Here is a 13,071-nt window from a genome sequence, read left to right on the forward strand (position 1 = left end):
CTTCTGGCTCCGTTAGTTTCCTGGGAAAATAGGGCCTTCTGCATAAATTCCGAGGATTTTCCCGAAAGTTGGATTTCTGCACAAAAACGAGGCACCAGAGCAGTTCTGCTGAAAACAGCGTTAGTCCGTGTTAGTTGCATCCAAAATACACAAATTAGAGGCAAAACAATAGCAAAAGTGTTCGGGAAAGTAGATACGTTTTGGACGTATCAGTGTGATGACCCACAAGTATAGGGGGTGTATCGTAGTATTTTCGATAAGTAAGAATGTCGATCCCAACGAGGAGCAGAAGGTGTTGACAAGCAGTTTCGATGAAGGATTCACTGTAAATGCTCACAGACAAGTATTCAGGGGGTTTTGATGTAACAGTTGAATAAAGTACGAGTAAGTAAAGTGCGAGAGTAACAATTGCAGCGAGTGGCCCAATCCTTTTTAGCACAAAGGACAAGCCGGTTTGTTTACTTATAATGACCAAACGTTCTCAAGGACACACGGGATTTTAGTCTAGTGCTTTCGCTACATACGGCTAAATAATCTTCATTGTTATGATAAGTGTTGTGTGGGTGAACCTATGCTAATGTACCGCCCTTCCTAGGACTAATACATACTTGTGATTATACCCCTTGCAAGCATCCGCAACTACAAGAAAGTAATTAAGAATAAATCTAACCACAGCCTTAAACTCTGAGATCCTGCGATCCCTCCTGCATCGATATACCAACGGGGGTTTAGGTTTCTGTCACTCCGGCAACCCCGCAATTGGCAAACGAATACAAGATGCATTCCCCTAGGCCCATAAATGGTGAAGTGTCATGTAGTCGACGTTTGTCGTGGTATCGTCACGGCATATGCCATAGGGTGGCTAATCGAAGTGGTTCCTGAGGGATCTCACGGCGGTATCCGGATGCGGGTATGGGCACGAGCGACACGGTGACGTACCCAGGTTCGAGGCCCTCCGATGGAGGTAAAACCTCTACTCCTGCTATGAGTGTATATGATGATCACACAATACAATGGTGCTCTTAGAGCTGTGTCCGGCTGCTCCTGAGAGGCTAAGGAAGACTATGGTCTCTCTCACAGGGCAGCTCTGTAGGTGGGTGAAAGCAATAAAATGATCGATCCCCTGCACGAGAGGGGGTAGTGCGGCTTATATAGGCACCGGCACTTTACATATAAGACCCTATAGTTTACTGGCCGGCTTGGCCGGCTCCGGCTTCCGCTCCTTCCCGAGGCGGTGACGTCAGGAGTGGTTGAGGCATCGTGGCCTGTCCCATCCGGCTGCCACGGTCGGCGGTATGGAGGAGGTGTCCTGTCGCCGTCGCCCACCGTAGCCGCACGGATCGTCGTAAGCCCCGACGGCTGTCCGGCGCGTGGCACTATTGCTCCACGGTGCCCCGCGCTTTACGGAAGATGGAGTCAGCGTGGACTTTGGGAACCCGGATCACCTACCCGGTTCCTTCCAGCAAGACTCGCCAGCCTCGAGTCGGTCCGAGGTACAAACCCCGCCGGATATGGCTTGTAGAAGCCGGCCCAACTACAGCATTGGTGGCCGTAGCCAGGCCGACTAGGACCTAGAGCCAGCCGGCTTCCGGACCAGCCGGCCACGGCGCCGGCCGGCTGCTCCTCAGCCGGCCTTTGCCGCGAGCCGGCCAGTGGCCAGCCGGCTGCTCCGCGTCCATTGCCCTATCCGGGGTCTTCCCCCCGACATTAGCCCCCGAAGCTGGCAAGGTCCTGCGTTTTAGAAGGACCTAGGCAGGTTTTCCTGGCTTCTCGAATATATTAGACGGCACTTGGAGGGGCCGACTGAGAATTTCCATTCAGCCGGCTGCGCCCTCATCCGGCTCGTTCCTGCCGGCTGCTTCTAGCCGGCCGCTTTTTATACTTGTACGCTTTTGCTTTCTCGCAAGATCTGATGGCGCCTCCGCCTTGCTGATGAATTTTGGCTCGAGTGGAACTTCTTGTCCGGCTCCGGCTCGCTGCGCGCCGGAGTCTCCGCCGCCTCGGGTCCTGCGCCCGACTTGACCGGCCTGACGCCAGGGCTCTGCCGCCGGTTCGTCTGGTCACATCAATGTCCCTCCGGATCCGGTGCGGTAGTGGGCGACGTGGTGTGGCCGTTTCTGGTAACGGTAGCGGTCGTGGGAGGAGTTACGACGCAGTAAATCCGGAGACGTGGCCCACGTCGGCCACTTGGAGGCCAACCGCCCGCCGCGGTCGGCTATAAATGCCGCGGGGGCGGTATCGAGGCGGCACTTGCCCCTTTCTTCCTCCTCGCGCTCCTGCCTCGCTCCTTCTCTTCACTCGAGCTCTTCGCTGCTCCGACGCCATTCCTCTTCCGTTCTTCTGGCGAACCTCAGCGAGCGGTCGCCCCGACGATCCTCCGCCGAGCTACCGCCGCAAACCCGCCAATCCGGCGCCACGGGGCCACGCGCATCGACGGCGCGCACTTCTCCACCGCGATCTCCTCCGGCGAGGAGCGGCTCTTCTTCGCCCTTCCGCCTCTCTTGGACCTCCTCTTCTTCTTCGTCCTCGATGGCTCAGCCGAGCGGCTCCTGGAAGGGTTCCTATATGCAGGATGACGACATTGCCCGGCTCGTGCGCCTCCGCCGCATCCCGGCGGGGGTGATTACCAGGGCGCCGGGCGCGGAGGAGGAGCCTCGGCCGGAGCCCGGCTAACGCGTGGTCTTCGGCGTGCATCTCGACCGCGGATTGGGTCTACCGGCTTCCAACTTCTTCCGCCGGTTCCTCGATCACTTCGGCCTGCAGCCGCACCACCTGCCGGCCAACGCCATGATCCTCCTCAGCTGCTACGTGGCCTTCATGGAAGGCTACGCCGGCTTGTGGCCGGACGTGGAGTTTTGGAGCTGGCTCTTCTACATCAAGGCGCAGACGACCGAAGGCCGCCTGAGGACCTGCGGCGCCGCCTCCATCTATCCCCGTACGGGTACGTCCTTCCCGCGGATTCCGACTGTCGATTCTGTAAAGAATTGGCAGATGTCTTTCTTTTATGTGCGGAACGAGAGCCCGGCCTTCGACCGGCTCAACCTGCCGGAATACAACCCGGCTCCGCCAGTCGGCCGGATCAACTGGGGCTACAACCCCAAGTCCTCGGACCCGGACGCGGAGGTGAACCTCCTGTGGGACTTCCTGGGCGAGTGCGTCACGGGGGGCCGGCTGAGTGCCGAGGACCTCCTCTGCACCTACATCTCGCGCCGGGTCATACCGCTCCAGTGGCGCGTCCACAAGATCGGCCACATGTCCGGCCGGCTCGACCCGACACGGACATCGAAATTGGAGCTCTCCAAGTCCCAGGTGGCTCACCGGGTGAACAACATTACCAAGGCCAACATGCCGGACAACTGGGACTGGGGGCTGCCGCCTTACGATCGGGAGCAGCCGCCTGAACTGGTAAGTTTGATGTTTTTCCGTCTTCCGACTTGCGGCAGCATGGCCGACTCGATATTTATCTTGTCTTGTTTTCAGCTTTTCACCCGCCAAGGCATCGAGGATGGCGACTTGGCGACGAAGGTCTGGACGCCGGATCACGTTGACCCGGCTGACTTAGCCGGCGACCAAGCTGGCGACGACGATCTGCCGGTGGCGCAGGATCGGGCGGCTGTGGGGAGCATAACCCGCCGCCTTCGCCTGAGCATGGGCAGGAGCAGGAGCAAGAGCAGCCGCAGGCGGAGCCGGCCCAATCCGGCACGGGGCCCATCCCGGCGGTGCCTCTGCGCGCGGCGCCGCCTACGAGCACGGCGACTTCTGCGCCGAAGGGGAGGAAGCGGGCCGGCGTCGGGTCCACGGCCGCTTCGGAGGCAAGGGCCAAGAAACAGCGCCGGCTGGCGCCCAAGAAGGTCCCGGAGAAAGCCGGGTGAGTTCTTTTTCCTCTGTTGTTTGATTCCTTTTCTTTCCTTCCTCTCTGTACTTATCTTTTCTAGCTTGTTCGACTAGGGCCGCGATTAAGTTTACCCAGGGGGGCGGCTCTCGGCAGGCTCCTCCCGTCACGTCGCCACTTCAGCGGCAAAGGAGGGAGCCAACCCCGCAACCTTCAGCACGCGCGCACACGCCGCCGGCTGCTAACGTGCCGCTGCGGCCACGCCACCTTCTGCGGGCGTCTTCTTCGCCGCGCCTTCTGCGGCGCCGGCGGCGGAGACCAGGGTCGATCGGCGCGCCGGCCGACCCTAGACGACATGTTTCCGCGCCGCGCCCCGTTTGTGGAGCGGGCAGCCGGAGCTGGCAGGGCATGCCATCTCGCGGCCGGAGCTAGAGCCGGTGGGGCTGCGCCGCCTTCGACCGGAGTCGGCGGGCCCGCGCCCAACGTCGTGGTCTTTGGAGAGTTCTCCGAAAGGAGCGCCTCAAGCGCCGGATGCGACGGCTCCCACCGGGCCGATCGCCGACCGCGCCGCCTCCAGCCTTCGGAGCCGACGAGGAGGGAGCCGACCGGGAAGGAGCCGGCGAGGGGGAGCGCCGCGCTCAAAGGACGCCGACTCCCGGCTCGGTGAGGACAGAGGGCCCAGCGGGCCCGTCTCGAGGGCCTTCATGTGGCCAAGGGTGCCCGGTTGGTGGCTGTGCCGTCCGCCTCCGACTCCGGCCGGCTCGGCAGGAACTATGGAGAAGGCATGGCACCAGGCGAACTCCTGCGAGGTACTCAGCCGGGAGGGGCAGCCTGGCACGGCGCCCATGAAGATGCTTTTCTCCGGCTATCGCGCCAGCCTCAAGACCAAGGCCGCCGAGACCCTTGCCCACCGGGGCGACGCCGGAGGATGCCGAGAAGGTGTGTTTTCTTTTCTTTTGCAATTTTCTTGTCCCGGTAGCCCTCCGAGACGTGGGCCGGCTGCTGAAGCCGGTCCTGTGTTTCGTCTAAGCAACTGATTCTTTCAGACGGTTGAGGAGCGGCGCACCTTCTTGTACAACCAGGTGGTGACTAGCTACCACCGGGCCAAGATCGAGCGGGCCGCCTTGGCTCGTGAGCTGGAGGTCGTCAAGGGTGAGGCTTTCTCTTCTTTGCCTTTACTCTTTTACGCTTCTGTTTCATCGACGGCTCGTTTTTGCCTGCTTGCAGCTGAGGCCGCCCGGGTCCCGCAGCTTGAGTCGGACCTCCGAGTTGCCCGCGCTCAATGCGCCACAAGTGAGGAGGCGAACCGGGCTGCTGCCGCCAAGCTGAAGGTGGCTGACGGGGAGCTGAAACGGCTGCGCCTTCTTGAGGCTAACCATCTCAAGGAACTTGCCGCCCTCAAGAAGGAACAGGAGGAAAAGCTGGAGGGTCTGAGCAAGCGGTTGGAGGAGGTGGAACGGCAACGGCTTTCGCTCCAGCAAGAGGTGACCACCAAGTCCAACGAGCTGTCGGCCACCGCCAAGCGGTGGTTGGAGGAACTTAGCGCGCTCGACCGCGGCTTGGCGGGTGAGTCTTTTGTCTTATGCCTTCCCCTTTGCCGGCTTTCGGCCGTCGGCTGCCGGCTTAGGTTGGCAGCCGGCGGCAGAAACTTGATTTTTTCGATATCTCCATCTTCGGGCTGGGGGCAGTCGGTTCTTGCCGGCTGTCGCCAGGCTTTCTTTAGAGCTTTGGAATCTCCATCTTCAGGCTGGGGGCAGTCGGATCTTGCCGGCTGCCGCCAAAGCTTACTTTAGGACTTCGAAAATTTGCATTTTTCAGCTTATTTCGGCTTTGATGGCTTCTGACATGCTTTTCTTCTTTGCAGCGGCCTTCCCTGAGGCGCAGGAGGAGGCGTTAGCGGCTGTTGGCAGGGCGCGGGAGGATCGCCGGCAGGCCCCGGGGGAGCAGCGCTCCGAGTGCTTCACCATGGACGACTATCTCGCGTCCAGCGCCGCCCGCGGGGAGCCGGGCACCCAGCTTGGCTGGGAGCTGCGGAAGGCGGCGGAGGAGCTGATCCGGCTGCCGTGGCCGACGGAGACGCTGCCGAAGATCTCTCCAATCTCATCGCTTGGCTGGACAGGGCTCCCGACCGCTTCTTGACCGGAAGGAGTCGGCCACGCGCGCCGGAGCCGATATGGCGCTATCTTTTGTGCTCTCCTGGTATAACGAGGTTAGCCTCGACCAGTTGGAGTTCCGGCGCGCCGACGTGGAGGACAAGCTCCCGGCGGAGAACAAGACTGCTCGGCTTGCCCGCGCCTGCGCCATTGCCGACTTCGTCGACAAGTCCATCTTCATCGCGGACCCGAATCCGCCGTCTGACGACGAGGAGGAGGCGGCTGAGGACGAGGAGGCGGACGACGTGCCCGAGGATGACCCGGCGGCCGGCTCTGCTGATGCTCCCCCGGCTGATTCTGATCCAGCCGGCGCTTAGCTTTTACCTGTTTCCTTATGCTTTTGCCAAGACAATTCGTTAAATCCCCGGGATGCCGGGTGCATATGTAAGACAATGTTATTATCCTTTTATTAAGGCACGCTTTAATGTGTTTGTTAATCATCTGTGTGCCGAGTTGCTTTCTTTCGACTCGTTCGCTTTTTCCCATCCGCCCCACTCTTTGGCTGTGCCCTTGCCGGTCGTACGTCCTACTTGCGATCCGTCGCCGGATCAAGAGCGGGCCGCTGGGTGAGGCCGACAGTATTTCAGTCGAACGAGCTGAATTCGGCAATCCGGCACTTTTATGAAAAGTTGCAAGTCAACTCGCTTTTACTCTTTCCCTTAGTCGTTTTTCGCGTGCCGGCTCCCTAGGCCTTACTCCCGCCAGCCGGACAGCCGGGTTGCGGTCTCGTAGCTGGATCGGAAGCCGGCTGTCGGAAACCGGATCACGTTATCGAGCCGACCGCGTGAGAGGGTTCAAGCCAATTGGCGAAACAAGGTAAAGTACGCGAAAAACTTGTCGGAAACAGCGCTCTTGGCGCAAGCTTTTTCATAACTCACAAAAGGGATACAAGGGATACATACATTCCTGCTCTCATGTGTAAAATGGGCGGAGTAACCTGACATTCCAGGGACGTTTAGTCTCCTCATCAGCCTTGTCCGGCTTGTTTTTCTTAGCCTCTTGGGCATCTATGAGATAGTAGGAATCATTGCCTACTGCCTTGCTCACGATGAAGGGACCCTCCCATGGGGATGATAGTTTATGCTGTCCGGCTGTCCTCTGGATCAGCCAGAGCACTAGGTCTCCCTCTCGGAATGCTAAGGGCTGGACCTTCCGGCTGTGATAGCGTCAGAGGCTTTGCTGGTAGATAGTAGATCTAGACTCAGCCAGCAGCCGGGCCTCTTCGACCAGGTCAACTCCATCTTCGCGAGCTTCTTTGGCTTCGGCTTCGTGTAGAGCTTGATCCTTGGCGCGTCATGCTCGATATCGATCGGCAAGACGGCTTCGGCCCCGTATACGAGGAAAAATGGTGTGAAGCCGACTGAGCGGTTTGTCGTTGTGCGCAGGCTCCACAAAGACATTGGGCAGTTCTTCAATCCAGCGGCCGGCTGCTCGCTCGAGCGGCTCCACCACCGGGGCCGGATGCCGGCTAGGACTAAGCCGTTAGCCTTTTCCACTTGTCCATTGGACTCGGGTGTGCCACGCGAAGATAGGGCCATCCGGATCCCCATTTCCCCGCAATAGCGAGAGAAGATGCCTTGGGAGAAGTTGGTGCCGTTGTCGGTGATGATGGTGTGGGGGTAGCCGAATCTCACAATGATTTCCTTGAGGAATGTGACGGCTGTGGACCCGTCCAGTTTCTTGATTGGCTTGGCTTCGATCCACTTGGTGAATTTGTCAATCATCACCAAGAGGTGTGTCATGCCGCCTCGCGCTGTCCTGAATGGGCCTACCATATCCAAGCCCCATACGGCAAATGGCCATGTGATGGGGATGGTTTTCAAGGCGGAAGCCGGCTGGTGTCTTTGCTTTGCGAAGCGCCGACAGCCGTTGCACTTCTTCACCAAATCTTCTGCGTCTCGAGCGCGGTCGGCCATAAAAACCGTGCCGGAAGGCTTTGGCCACTATGGCTCGGATGAGGCGTGATGTCCGCACTCTCCTTGATGGATTTCCCTTAGGAGTTCAATCCCTTCAGCCGGCTCGACGCACCGCCGGAACACCCCACTTACGCTGCGTTTGTACACCTGGTGGTTGATGATGGTATAGGCCTTGGCCCTTCTCTCAATCTGCCCGGCCCGGACTCTATCATCGGGCAGCACACCGTCGGTGAGGTAGGAGAGGAATTCTTGTGCCCATGAAGGTACGCATCTTATCTCGAATACGCTGACCAACAGGGCCTCCCGCGTGGGAGCTTCCGGATTCGACTGCATGGTCGCCGGGTTCGGCTTGCTAGCCGGCGGGTTCGGCTTGCTAGCCCCCGAGTTTGGCGATGAAGCCCCGGGTTGGACCGAGAAGTCCCCGGGTTCGGCATGCTAGCCGGCGGGTTTGGCTTGTTAGCCCCCGACTTGGGCGATGAAGCCCCCGGGTTCGGCTGAGCAGCCCCCGGGTCAGCCGGCACGAATATTGAATCCGAGTCCGGTGACGGTATGATGGACGGCTTCTTGAGAACCGCCAAGGCGACACCCGGCGGAATGGCTTGCCGGGTTGAGCCAATCTTGGATAAGGCATCAGCCGCTTCGTTATTTGCTCGTGGCACATGGTGGAATTCGCAGCCGTCGAAGAAGCCGGATAACTGCTGGACATGGAAGCGGTATGAGGCCATGTTGGCGTCCTTCGCGTCCCGCCGCCCGATGCTTGCTGTATAACCAAGTCGGAGTCGCCGAAGCAGAGTATGCGACGCACGCCAATCTCCTTGGCCAGCTTCAGACCATGAATGAGCGCTTCATATTCCGCCACATTGTTGGATGCGGCGAAGTGGATCTGCAGGACGTAGTCCAGCCGGTCTCCCTTGGGAGAGGTGATGACGATGCCGGCTCCCAAGCCGTTGCGCATCTTCGAGCCGTCGAAGTGCATCTTCCAATGCGTGGAATCCGGCACAGGCGGCAAGTACTGCATCTCAGCCTGGGCCGACGAAGAAGTCCGCGAGGATCTGCGACTTGATGGCTGTGCGTGGCTCGTAGAGGATGGTGTGGGCGGCCAGCTCCAGGGCCCACTTGGCAACCCGGCCGTTGGCATCCTTGCTGCCGATGATTTCCGCCAAGGGTGCTGTGGCAACCACCCTGATGGGGTGCTCTTGGAAGTAGTGCTTGAGCTTCTTGGCCGCCATGTAGACGCCGTAGGTGACCTTCTGGTAGTGGGGGTAATTTTGCTTCGACTGGGAGAGCACTTCGCTAAGGTAATAGACTGGGCGCTGAACCAGCTGCTCCCTGTTGCCGGCTTCTTTGCGCTCCACCACCAGGACAACGCTAACCACTCGGTTGGTGGCTGCGATGTACAACAGCATCGGCTCCATTGGAGCCGGCGTTGCAAGGATTGGCGCGGTTGAGAGCACGTGCTTCAAGTCACGGAAAGCCTCGTCCGCCTGCGGTGACCAGACGAACTTGTCCGCCTTCTTCATTAGTTGGTACAGGGGCAGTGCCTTCTCCCCCAGCCGGCTGACGAAGCGGCTCAAGGAGGCCAGGCAGCCAGCAAACTTCTGGACGTCCTTGAGGCACTGCGGCAGTTCCATCTTCTCCAGGGCACTGATCTTGTCCGGGTTGGCTTCGATCCCCCGCTGAGAGACGAGGTAGCCAAGGAGCTGGCCAGACGGCACGCCGAATGTGCACTTGGCCGGGTTGAGCTTCATCCGGAATCTTCTCAAATTGGTGAAGGTTTCTCTCAGGTCATCAAGGAGGGTAGTCGTCTCCTTGGTCTTTACAACGACATCATCCACATATGCGTGAACGTTTCTGCCGATTTGATCCTGCAAGCATTTTTGCATGCACCTTTGGTAGGTGGCGCCTGCATTTTTCAAGCCGAACGGCATAGTCGTGTAGCAATAAGCCCCGTACGGGGTAATGAACGAAGTCTTTATTTGATCAGCCGGATTCAAAGGAATCTGGTGGTAGCCTGAATAGGCGTCTAAGAAAGACAACAGTTCACAGCCGGCAGTCGAGTCTATGACTTGATCTATGCGCGGCAGGGGGAAGGGATCCTTCGGGCACGCCTTGTTCAGGCTGGTGTAGTCGATACACATGCGCCAGGAGCCGTTCTTCTTCAAAACCAGGACCGGGTTCGCCAACCAGTCCGGGTGCAGCACTTCCATGATGAAGCCGGCAGCTAGGAGCCGGGCGATTTCTTCACCGATGGCCTTCCTTCGTTCTTCGGCGAAGCGCCCGAGAGGCTGCTTCACCGGCTTGGCTTCAGGCCGGACGTGGAGGTGGTGCTCAGCCAACTCCCTCGGCACACCCGGCATGTCTCTTGGAGTCCATGCGAAGATGTCCCGATTCTCACGGAGGAAGCTGGTGAGCTCGCTTTCCTATTTCTTGTTCAAGCCGGCACCGATGGTGACGAACTTGAGCTCGCTGCGCCGGGTCCAGCAGGATCTTCTTGGTGTTGTCGGCCGGCTGGAAGTGAGTCGTCCCAGCCGGGTTGCCCGCAGCCGGCATGTCCGTCTGCGCGGCTTTGGCGAGGGCGACGGCGTCGTGGATGAGCTGCTTCTCGGTGGCGATGACCAGCGTCCGGGGCTATCTTGGAGCTCGCGTGGCGCAGTCCATGGAGCGGCGATAATCGCCGGCTACGGTAATGACCCCTTGGGGCCAGGCAGCTTCATCTTCGTGTACCCATAGTGGGGCACCGCCATGAACTTGGTCAGGGCCGGCCTGCCCAGGAGCGCGTGGTAGGGACTCACGAGGTCCACCACCTCGAACTCGATTCTCTCGGTGCGGAAGTGATCCGGCTTCCCGAACATCACCTCCAGCGTGATCCGGCCGATCGGCTGGCAGCAATGGCCTGGCACGATGCCATGGAAGACGGTGGGGGTGGGGCGCAACTCGGCCTCCTGGATGCCCAGCTTGCGGGCGGTGTCGCGGTAGAGGATGTTGATGCTGCTGCCGCCGTCGATGAGGACGCGCGAGAAACGCACGCTGCGCCGGGTTGTGCCGATGGTGGGGTCGAGGACCATGGCGTAGCTGCCCGGCTTCGGCAGGACAGCCGGTGTGTCGCGGCGATCAAAAGTGATGGCCTGCTCTGACCAGTTTAGGTACTGGGGGACCGGCGGTATGACCGCGTTGACCTCGAGGGAACGGCGCTCTTGGCTCGTCCTGTCCTCGGGCTCGGAGGTGAAGATGATGTAGGTGGCGTCTTCGGCCAAATATCGGCCGCCATGGTGCACTTGGTTAGCCTCGTGGTGCTCGAGGTTGGCGTTCTCTGCGCCGGCTTGTCCTCCCGGCCCGCCGGCTGGTGGAGGCGGGGGTGGAGGCAGTAGAGGTTCACCGCTTGTCAGCCGCTTCATGAAGTGGCAGTCGCGGGTGGTGTGGTTGGAGGGGTTCTTGCCGCTGTGGTACTTGCACGGCGAGTCGAGCATCTGCTCGAAGGTGTACTTCGACTTCCACTGCCGGTCTTGTTTCTGGCGGCGGCTGCCGCTGCCGCGTTGTTCCGCCACGGCGGCCACGTGGGCGGAGCCGTACCGGCGGTCCGGCTGGTCGCTGTGACGCTTGCCGCGGTAGTTGTCCCGCCGGCTGCCATGCGAGCCGCCCTCGGCCGGCTTGTGCTCAGCCGGCCTGTTGTTGTCCCGTCTTGCTGGGGCCGGTGAAACATCAGCCGGCGCCTTGCCGGCTTCCTCTGCCAGCGCGTACTTGTTTGCGATGACCATCAAGGCGGCCATCGTCTTGGGCTCGCTGCGGCGTAGCTTGTGCCACAGCATGGTGTTGGGTCGGCAGCCGCCCATGAAGAAGCTGATGGCTTGCATCTCGTGCACGCCCTCGCAAGAGTTGCGCATCTCGCACCAGCGCGTCAGGTACGCGCGATCCGTCTCGTCGGGGCCCTGCTTGCACATCTCGAGCTGCTGGGGGCGACCCGGCCGGCGATAGGTGCCGGTGAAGTTGCTGATGAAGGCCGCTTCGAAGTCGAGCCAGCCGTTTATGCTGCCGGCTGGCAGGTTGTTGAGCCATGTGCGGGCGGAGCCGACCAGCATCAGGGGGGAGTAGCGCACAGCCCAGCGCTTGTTGCCTTTGGCGATGCCGACTGCGGTGGAGTAGTCCTGCAGCCAGTCCTCCGGCTTGGCGGTGCCGTCGTACTTGGGGGTGTCACGGGGGAGCGTGAAGCCTTCGAGCGTGGGCTCGTTGGCGATGCGGGGCCCGAAGCACTTTGGGCCGGCTGGAGCTTCTTCTTCCGCAATGCGGGATTCGACCAGCCGGTCGAGGCGATCTCGGGCGTCGGCGGGCTCGATGCGCGGGCCCAGCCGGGAGTGTGCCGGCTGGCGCGCGCCGCTTGCTTCTGGAGCCGCTCGGTGATGACGGCGGGCCCGGAGTCTTGCTCCCGGTTCCGGCTTGAGGGGCCGGCTGCGGCCGCCGCCGGCCGGTGGCTTGGCCGGCCCGAGCTGTGCGTGGCCCGGGAATCATGGCGCCGGCTTGGTGCCGGGGAGGAGGACTCGGCCGTGTCCCCGGCGCCTTCCCCGTCGTTGCTGCAGCTCCACGAGCGTGAGAAGCTCGGGGGCATTGACATACTCCGGGGTCGGCGATCCGCTCGTTGGCTGCGTTGAGCAGCTCGCCACCCGCCCGGTCCGGCGGCGTAACTCTTCGCCCTGAAGGCGGTTCAGCTCTTCTGCGGCGGCTTCTGCCGCGCGCACGTTCTTGTCGGGGGTGTTGTAGACGGGGAGCTCCGCGGACGGAGCCGGCGAAGGAGCGCCGTCGTGGGCGATCTCAGCGCCAAGGTCGCGGCCCTCGCGGCGGATGTGGCCGGCTCGGCTTGGCTCGCCGCCGAGGAGTGAGGCCGTGGGCGCGGTTGTACTCGCGCCGGGTGATCTCCATCCGGCGCTTAGCAGCAGCCAGTTCTTCGGTTTGCTTGAGGAGGAGCTGGCGGTGCGCCTCCAAGTCCGCCTCGATGGCGGTGGGGTCGGCACCGGCGTGAGCGGGGTGCTCAGCTTTGCCGGACTGCATCCAGCCGGACGGTGGTGGTGGCGCTTTCGGGCCCGAGCCGGAGGCGTTGGGGTCGATGTTGCGCTCCAGGTTGGGGCCGCGCATGCGCGGGTTCTTGGTGGGGAGCTCGTCGCCAGCCATCATGACTTGC

Source organism: Lolium perenne, chromosome 1, assembly GCF_019359855.2.
Source record: "Lolium perenne isolate Kyuss_39 chromosome 1, Kyuss_2.0, whole genome shotgun sequence".
NCBI lineage: Eukaryota > Viridiplantae > Streptophyta > Magnoliopsida > Poales > Poaceae > Lolium > Lolium perenne.